The sequence below is a fragment of the Lepisma saccharinum genome, chromosome 1, assembly GCF_977018435.1.
Source record: "Lepisma saccharinum chromosome 1, izLepSacc3.1, whole genome shotgun sequence".
NCBI lineage: Eukaryota > Metazoa > Arthropoda > Insecta > Zygentoma > Lepismatidae > Lepisma > Lepisma saccharinum.
The window spans coordinates 6,551,561-6,561,341 of record NC_139229.1 but is presented as its reverse complement, the minus strand read 5'-3'; the positions used below and the strand labels follow the sequence as shown (position 1 = coordinate 6,561,341).

Below are 9,781 nucleotides of genomic sequence, written 5' to 3'. Positions count from 1 at the left end.
TCTCGAATAGCAGAGCCTCTTCGATGGCGTAGTGGTGGTCACCTTGTAATCGATGGATCCCGGGTTCGATCAACGATTAAGAAACTGCACAGCGGTTCGGATCCCAATTTAGACTACATGCTCAGTATATCTGAACCATGAAGTGCACTTAAAAAAAAAAAATAGGAAGGCTCTAGAACACCGGAAGTGGAGTGCGCACCAGCGTCGGGGAAAAAATGAAGCGCGTGAACTTCGTAAATTCCTATCTGAACGCTGCCTGCTACGAGTGAGTTTTATTAGCCTATCGATCACGTCACGAGTAGTGGATGGGGTGCCCGGGGTGGAAAAGGGGGGCGGGGGTTATATCGGCGCGGGGAAATGAAGTTCTGCTCACCCTATGCGGGCTGTCTTGTTACGACAGGATTACCCAACGCGAACCAAAATCCTCGACGGGGAAAGGGGATGGGGAGGGGCGAAAAAGAGGCACATAGCTGCAAGCACGAAATGCAGATTCTTGGGTTCCCACACGCGCGGATAATGAGACTTCCACTTTTTTTTTTTTCCTCAAAAAAATCTTTCTCCTGGTTTTCACGCGACAAAAATTCTGCTGGAAAAAATTGGAACTGTGTTTGCTTCAAAACCTTCTACTAATGACAAAGAGTCTGGTTTCCAGTGTAACCCAACAGTCACTCATGGTGCGAACTGTCCCGAGTTCGAGTCCCAGCGCGGGATTCAGTGATCAAAAGGAAGAAAATGTAAAGCCTTTTCTTAGATCATCGAAACCTTACGTTCACTGTGTTTATTACATAAATTTTCTCTTCGAATGTCAACAACTTTCCTTTCTGATAACAACTTTCCTGTTTGTGGGTGGTGGCCACAAAATTAAGAGCCCAGAAAAGCCCATACAGATTCCTCGCCAACAGCTGGTCCAAACTTTCAGTAAAAACCTTCCGAGACATACATTGGTGGAAAACCGACGTGCAATAATGGCAATAAAAGCCATAGTTCATGAGAAACATTCAATAATCTTATCTCAAACTCCAGGATCATCTTTCAGGTAGTGACGTAACAAACAAACAAGAGGCGACGTCTTGACTTAAAAATTCTTATTTTGTAAGGTACTAATAACTAGGGAAAGGATTTTAAAGTGCCAAATTATAGTCGAGAAAGAAAAAAAAAGGTTCTGAAAATGCTTTTAGAAAGGTACAAATTAAGGTGGTGATAAAATGCCTTTCTTCAATGCCCTCTTTTTCTGCGCCTTCTATATATAATGCGCGCGGACCGCAGAGAGAACTGTGTTTCTGCCGAATAGGTTTTGTTGAAGATTGTTTTTTCTCTCGCGGGTTTTGCTATATTATCTTCGGAACTACTGGGGCTGCAATGATTGTATTATACCCTTTTAATGCTCTTGTTCTGCTCTACAAATGAGACTATAGGATTTTATGTAGGTGCTCAAGAAGAGTGAAAATCATGTATTTTTTATGTCCAATTTTTAACAACTCAAGGAACAAAAGGAAGGGAAAAAAGGTGCTGAAGCATCAAGAGGGGGTAAAAAGGGAAACGCTAATCTCACGAAAAGGTGCAACAAAGTGTGTTCATTTTACTGGATTTCGTGTCCTAAAATACATATCTCAAACGATCGGTAGGAAATGGAAATGTGCTGGACTTTAAAATCCGTTCCCTACTAATAACACTTAATCGCCGACACAGGTCCTAGAAATGAATCTCTAGATACGCCAGTTTTCAGCAGATACCCGTGCGTGTACCACGAATGTGGAAGAGGAAAAAATGTTATAAGCCTGATTATGCGTGCTTGCGATGAACCGGAAACTCCAATCTATATGGATATAGTCAGTAGAGGGTGCTGATGGGAACATAAATTGTATATGCGCAACAGGTTCTGCGCAGGGGTATTTGGAAATGCTGCTTCCCTTGTAAAACTGGGAGACGAGGAGGTTCGTTCAAAAAGGAGTCTACATTCTGGGGCATTCAAAGACAAATGAAGCTGTGCAAATGGCAAATCGCTGTTACCGCGAAGGGACTGTATTTCTGAGCAACATTATGGTTGTGGGTCTGTAAGCACAGGTATGTATGTTGCGAAAGAAGAAAGCTGCTATTGGTGATCCCGCAGTTAAGAGTACAGTAGGGAAATTGTTAACAATTTAATGCACTTGTTGTAACAAACTTGGAAATCAAAACATTTTCGTGTATCTAAATGAACAAAATATATGCTTAGAAGTAGTAATTATCTACTTAGATTAATTGGCTCTCACTGCTCTGAAACAGCAGGAGAGCAGTAGAGCATACTAGAAGTAAACCGGCACTCAACAAACGACATAACACTTATATTCTATAACTGTAACTATTGGTATCTTACTACTATCTTTGCACTATTTTTCTTCTTATTATTATTTTTGTTTAAACCTTGTGTTAAGCTTGACATTTCAATTTCTTCCTCAGTTTTTATCTACTCAATTTTTTCACATATTTCTTTCTTTTTTGTTCTTTTTACACCTTTTATTGCCTTATGACTACGATTACTGTAATGGGTATATTTGCAATTGTAAGTATATGTGAAATCTTTATTTCTCTTTAGTTTTAATCGTTCTTTCTATCTGTATCCATGTATTATTACATTATACACGGTGTACCAAAAGTCCGCTTACTCCCTCCCCTTTGAATTGTATACAAACCTGCAAAATGTTATTTTAACAGCATGCGTATGATGAGAGGATGGTATACCATTAAATCAGACCAATGACCACCATTTACTCCAGAGGATCTGTGTGCACACCGCCATTTTCAGGGCACAGTATTATTCGCCTCCAGGTGCCATGTGAAATCCTCCGTAACATGGTGAGGGAAGCAAACGCACTGCGAACAGCTTCTTGAAGTTCCCCAGTTGTCTGATAACGATTATGGGCGACTTTCTGTTTGATGTGCTCCCATAGCGCATTATCACAAGATGTCAGATTTGGACTTTCGGGTGGCCATTTTAGAGGCGCCGGGAAATTTGGCGATCCTCGTCCAATCCATTTGTCTCTGAACATATCTTTGAGGTATTATCTTAAAATGGCCACCTGAAATCCAGATCTGACATCTTATGTTACGGAGGATTTCACATCGCACCTGGAGGCTAATATAACATTTTGGAGGTTTGTCTACAATTCAAGGGGGGGAGGGGGTAATGGGACTTTTGGTACACCCTGTATATGTACTTATATTTTCCTATGTAGCTCATGACAAGGGTTGGCTGGTAGAGCAGCTTACATATGAACCTCGCACGCTAAATAAAGGAATTACTATTTTAATTATTAGTACATACATAGTCTTATGGATCTAAGATTAATGGGGGTCCAGTAATGTTATCTACTGCGTGGTAAATTTATACCTCCCATATAGAGGTAACTTACGTGGGTGAGTAATAAATTGTAAAGAAACGGTCAAGGAAGGTCTGGACACCAAGTTGGCCAGCTAGAAATTTCAAAGTAATTAGCTTCAGGTTGTCCGTCTGTGCGGAAATTCGTAGGCGAAATATTGACATCTCAAATCGAGTCTTCTGAACAGTGCGTCTATAAGGTTCGGAAGACATCCTGGGAACGAGAGAGGCCCGACACTTTGTACCCTTCGCCCCCGAAACGGAAAAACCCTCGGATGCGAAAGGGTACGGAGAGGGAGGGCTTCCGAAGGAGAAAACGGGGACTCCTTGCGGTGCGCGAACCGTCTCGGTAACGGGAGCCGGATTCTCCTCGCTTGGATTGTCAAAGTGTAATCAGATGAAGCCAAGACGGCGTGACGTTGTGCCCGGTCTGTTTGAGAGAGGCCCCGGGAACAAATTATGGAGCTAGCAAAATGTTGACACGGAGCTAATACAAGGAGATGCTGCAAGGGACGTAGGCTTCGTTAACGCCTGCCGAGCACGGTCGAGTGGGCTTCGTATCCAGATGTTCCCTGTGTAGTGGAGCAACCGGGTTTAGAAGGAGGAGGACTGTTTCTGGGAGCAGAAGAGAAAGTAGTCTCCCCACCCAGCGCCTTGTGCTCTCATAGTCGTGTCTTATGAATGACGAAACCTTCTCAGCCTCGTATCTGGGAATACAAGTAATGTACATCTTCTTTGCACTTTTAACTGCCTTATGAGTTCTGCACATTCCGATAGAACTAACGTGGTTGCCTTGTAGTCAAAGTTTCCAGGTTTCGATCACTGGGGGAGGCACACTATACCTGCGCTCCCTGAGATGTCTATTCTCTATCCAGTGTAAGAACGAAGTTTATGTAAACAAAATCACATGCCTTCTGAGAAATTGTCCTTTTGTGGTGTTCTTGTGTTATTTTGCCCATTAATATACCGGGTAGCCAGAATTAAAGTTACCCAACTCAGAGCCCTCTGTAGCAGGTTTGAGGTATCGTAGCTCTGAAATTTGGTGAATCCACTATGCAGACCATGGGGAAAAGGATGGCAATAAAAAAATAGTTCAATTTTCCGCCACCAGGTTGAAATTTGGCGCTGTACTTCCATGATGGGTTGTAATCATGACGTAAACTGCTCCAATTGGTTATGGATTTGCCTTTACCTTGCAATAAACGAGAGATTATTTTCTCGCAACTTCCAGCCACTAACAAATGTCTTTCTAATTAATAACTCAGCTAAATCACTTAACGTGATTATTTGTACAACCCATCATGGAAGTACAGCGCTACATTTCAACCTGGTGGCGGAAAATTGAACAATTTTTTTATCGCCATCCTCTTTCCCATTGTCTGCATAGTGGATTCACCAAATTTCAGAGTTCTACGATGCCTGAAACAGGCTACAGAGGGCTCTAAGTTGGGTAACCTTAATTCTGGCCACCCGGTATTTGTCGTAGCTGTGAAGCTCGTAACATAAAACCCCAAGACTTCAGTATAGCAGCTACGTTGAGTGGCGTGGCTTCATCACATGCACTATATTCCCACGCGAAACGTTCCTGCACAGCTGCCATTGGAACCAATAGGATTTCTCAGAACCCACGTGTATTTGTTTACATTGACTTTGTTCTTACTCTGGACGGAGAATAGAAAAAAGTTCGAATGGCGAAATTGTAGCGAATCTTTTTACAAATAATATTGTTTTCTGAGATTTAGAGGCTGTCAGTTACAGCAATTGACTTCCATGTCTAACAAAATTACAAGAGAATGTTTTCACAAGACATATTAGAATCATATTGACTGCCGTAGTAACAAGGGCTTGCGAGACGGGATTCGGAAGGAAATATTAATGATCCTGAAAATCTCGAATTGTACACACTATTTTCCCTTCTAAGTGATTGTCTTTGCACTTCTGAGAGTTTATAGTGGAGGCAATATCAGTAGGCTAAGTATTTGTAATAAGATCCTTTTGAACTACTCGACTGTTTGGGATTACGAAAAGTCGGAAAATAATTTCCCAAAGTCGGGATCTGACCTTTATAGTTAAAACCCCGTCATTTTGAATTATTACTATTTTCTCTACGGCACGTAAAAACATGAATCAGAGGTAGCACGAAGGACAGAAGATGAAGTGGTCTGTGATTGATATCTGTGCTATGTGAAAGGTACACAAAGCCAAAGAATTGTTCATGAACAAAGCGATAGATGTTTATAGAAAGGAAACAATGAGATTTCAGTTTCTTTTTAAATAGTAGACTGAACTTGTGCAAAGGCAAAGTACATTTAATTCAATTTGAATTTTATGATTTGTAAAGTAGTAGTAGTAGTAGTAATAATAATAATAATAATAATAGCAACAACAATAGTAGGAATAATAACAAAAATAGCCGGCCCCCGTGGGGAGTGGTTAGCACATTGCGCTACGACGCCAGGGGTTCCTGCTTCGAATCCCGGCCTGGGCATGGATGTTTGCGAGTGTCCATTCATCAATTTCATCATATAATCACTCATTCCCATCTTCGCAAATTAGCCAAAAGTGGCACAAAAGCGAAGTAAAATAAATCAATCAAATAATAATATTAGTTTCCATGACTGAGGGCAAGATACGAAATCTTGGTCTGCCACTGGAGAAAAAATTCTGCAGATGCCCTTGATGGGCTCAAAATGGTATTTTTAAAAATACCCCCAACGCGGTGTATGCTGTTGAATACCACAAGTGAAGTTTGAACTTGTATCTTGCAAAATATTTCAAATTTTCAAACTAGAGCTGGTTCTGGTTTCGGAAGGAACTTCCACGCGTTCGCTTATACAAAGTGCGGCACGCACCGTCCCGTCCCCTCCTGGCAAAACCCGATATATCCTCATCGTTCAGACGGGACCGCAAAAATGCTCCAGCCATGTGCATAGCCGGAGTCTGCGGCTTCGCATCTTCTCCAAGCTCTGATTAGACGCCCCTCAGTCGCAGGATTGTTCTCCGTCAAACTCCGGGCGCTCTCGCGAAAGTTCCGGTTCCCGGATTGTGTTATTTTTCCTGCGGTTCCCGCTTTCCAAGATTCCGTAACGTCAGTGTAGCTGGCCAGGTAGACGCTGCGGGAAGCGGATTCTGTTCTTCCGCATTGTTGCACAAGTTTGCCGCACATAGTTCGCGAAGATATGCTCCCAGATTTCTGCCAAGTTCCTTGACAACCAAACAAGTAAGGATTAATAAGCGCAAAAGCAACACACGTAACCTCAAAAACGAAGTAGCAACTAAAATTACTAAAATCTTGAGTTGGAGTTTTATTGTTTTAAGTTCGCTTTATGCACAGATAAATGATATAGTCACGGGGTGTAAGGTAAAGTAAAGTTCAAGTTCCCTGTGCACTTTGCACCATGCCTTGAAGCATATATAGGGGGATGTAAGGATAGGGACCCACGCATTCTTCGATCTTGTCAATTTTGAAGGTGATGTGATCAGCACCACGCTTAAACCGCCTTTACCCTGGGGAAAAGATACTAATTTATTTGAGGCTAGGTGAGCCTCCGGGGACATGGCCGAAAAAATTCCGACCTAACATCACCCACACCGGCTGTAAAATCGGATTTGGGCCAGCCGCGAGGTGTAAGGAGTAAATCCTATTTTTCAGGACACTCAAATGTGAACCCCCTTGCACTGAGTACACCCTGGACTGCTGTATGCATACGAGCGAGGCTCTGCCATCTGAACTCAAAACGCAAGTATAATTCTCTGTGGGGCGCGCGTTTGGATTTTTTGTGTGCGAACAACTTTTGAACCACTAACCCATGTAAAAGTATTTTCCATATTTCCCATTATATTGACAATCACTCATAACTTTTAATTATTGCCATATCATGTTCTGAAATGAAATCGAACTTAAAAACATTTGAATTTCTACAAATTCTATTTACTCCAATACTCAAACGTCCAAATATTGTTATTTGAGAAGTGGTCAACTCAAACCTTTGACAGCCATTCACACCTCCACACCAGAAATCGTTGTATCGACCTTGCTTACGCTGTTCGCCCCATCACGAACTTACACCCACTTAAACAACCAATCAAAGGCCTTATGTAACTCCTTTTGCGCTCTTCTCTGCTGATTTTGCATTTCGTTCCCCCTCCCCTTTTTCGAATCTTCACACATTCCACTTAAGGCTTCTCAAACACAGCATCTCCTGCATCCAATATGATTTTCCCCTTCGCACCTATGACGGCATTTAATATCGCCAGCGCCTTTATTCCTGTAGCGACCGGCTCCTACCCAGGCTGTCTTTTAGCGCTCCCCTCAAGTGAGGAGGTGAAGGAATTTGCGTAGAAGAGGAGCCGAGATGAAAAAGAGAGATTCCAGCATCCAAGGCTTTGTTCTCGCCCCGGAAGAAAACCGCCGCGCCGAGGAACAACCAGCAGCTGTTATTGATATGAAGGTCCCGGATCGATCCCTGAGTTTCCGGAAATGAGACGCGCCCGATCACGGAGGCGTCGGCTCAATTCAGACCCCCCTGAAACCTTTCACCCCCTTCCTTTTGCGCATCCATAATCAAGCCTGGATTCCAATACCACTTCCCAGGTGACAAGCTGTCTCGCTACAGGAGAAGATGCACTTCGGAGAATGACATCCTTCAGGCTCCGGGAAAAGCTGGTGCTGAGGCGACGTCGACTAAATTGACTGAATGATTGCTTTTCTTCTTGAATTTTTTTTTTTTTTTTTTTTTTTTTTTTAATGTAGCATTTTTTTCCCCCTTTCAGACCCGAAACTGTGATGGTACAAAAAAGCGAAGTTTCAATTGTTGCGGTACGATTGTACTGAAAGTCGAACTACGACGAACAATCAAACCTTAGGTAAATGGTATTTGTACATTTCCAGCTTCCGCAAGTGAAGGGCTCGGGTGTAAAACATGGTAAGTGACATTTTGGTAATTTTTGAGTTACAAAGTAAAATGTGCCATCCTTAAATTTTCGAGTGAAATTGCCATATCATACAATTTGCATTGGACTCAATGAAGCCTTGTGAAATTGGTAAACACAACACGAAAACAATTTAGCTTCTAATAACCTAAACCACACGTCTGTTTTTATTTTTTGTTAATATTTTGGACTTTTACTACTTTCAATTGCTGATACACACGTTCTTTTTCTGATAAGAGTATCTAACTGATCTCATAAAAATCAATAACATTGCTGCACACCTACGAATTTTTCTAAATTCCACTAATAAACCTGACGTCATCTTCCATCAGTATATACCCCGATCGACGAACCTGTACTTATCTTGATTATGTGCGTATATCTGGCAACATGGCACTCGGTTGCCATGACAACGGTGCTGCCATCCATCTGTAAATTACCGTAAAATCAGCTTGAGAAATGACCAAAATGTCACTTAACATGTTTTACGCCCGACCCCTTCAATTAATCTACAATGAGAGTCACATACACACAGAAAGGCAGAGAAATGTTTTTCAAGAGCCGCGGTGGTCTAGTCGGCAGGGCGTCTGACTGCCGCGCGGAGACCCGGTTTCGATTCCCGGGGTGGGGGTCTAAGGTAGAAACTCTTCTGGCCTTGTCCCCGCATAAAGCGGCTCTGGGTGCTAACCCAGCCTCAAATCAATGAACACCTGGGGGATAAAGGTGGTCGGAGTGTGGTGCTGATCATATCACCTCCAAAATGGCCGTACCCCCACATCCCTTAAATGTGCCTTCATGGCACGGTGCTATATGAACAGGGAACTTTACCCTTTACATAAACGTTTTTAAATATTAGGCATGCTTCTTTCATGTTAACCATGCCATCATTTTCGTTGATCTCCGTTGAGGAGTGGTAACTGTAACGAGCTACGAAGTAAGAGGTCCAAGGTTCGAACCCTCTTTGGGAATTTCACCAGATAATCATTCATCCCCAATATCTCTATTAACCCAACCATAAATAAAAATAGAAAAATATGCTTTCTTATTAATTCAGTTCAACATTTCCGAAAGTATTTCTTGCCTAGCATTCAAACTTTTCTTGCGGAAAGTGTGGAGGTGCACCATCCGTGAAAATGTTTGCATAGGGACGATCATTGTCAAGTTGTTTGATTCCACATGCATTCCTAATACAAAGCCAAGGTTTTGATTCACAACATTTTCACAACAGTTATACATGCACATACTAAGTGAGATGCCCTAACGACTGAGCTACCGCGGCGCCGACTCAGCGTCGTATAAAGTGGGTACCTGGAGGAAACTCTGGGGAGTAATTTTCAACCTACAAAATGATCTGTAGTTCAGGCGCCCTGTATTTTTCTACTCTCTGGATATGACTGTGACTTCACAATTAAAAAAAAAAAAAAGAAGATAGGCCGCAGTGGCTCAGTCGGTAACGCGTCTGACTACCATGCTGAAGGTCCCGGATTCGAT

General features: G+C 42.3%; 1 protein-coding gene across 1 annotated transcript in view; it reads right to left on the bottom strand.

The window, feature by feature from the left end:
• timeout (circadian regulator timeout) overlaps positions 1-9,781 on the bottom strand; it is a 318,577-nt gene that overhangs the window by 35,694 nt on the left and 273,102 nt on the right. The gene's annotated exons all lie outside the window — the stretch shown is intronic.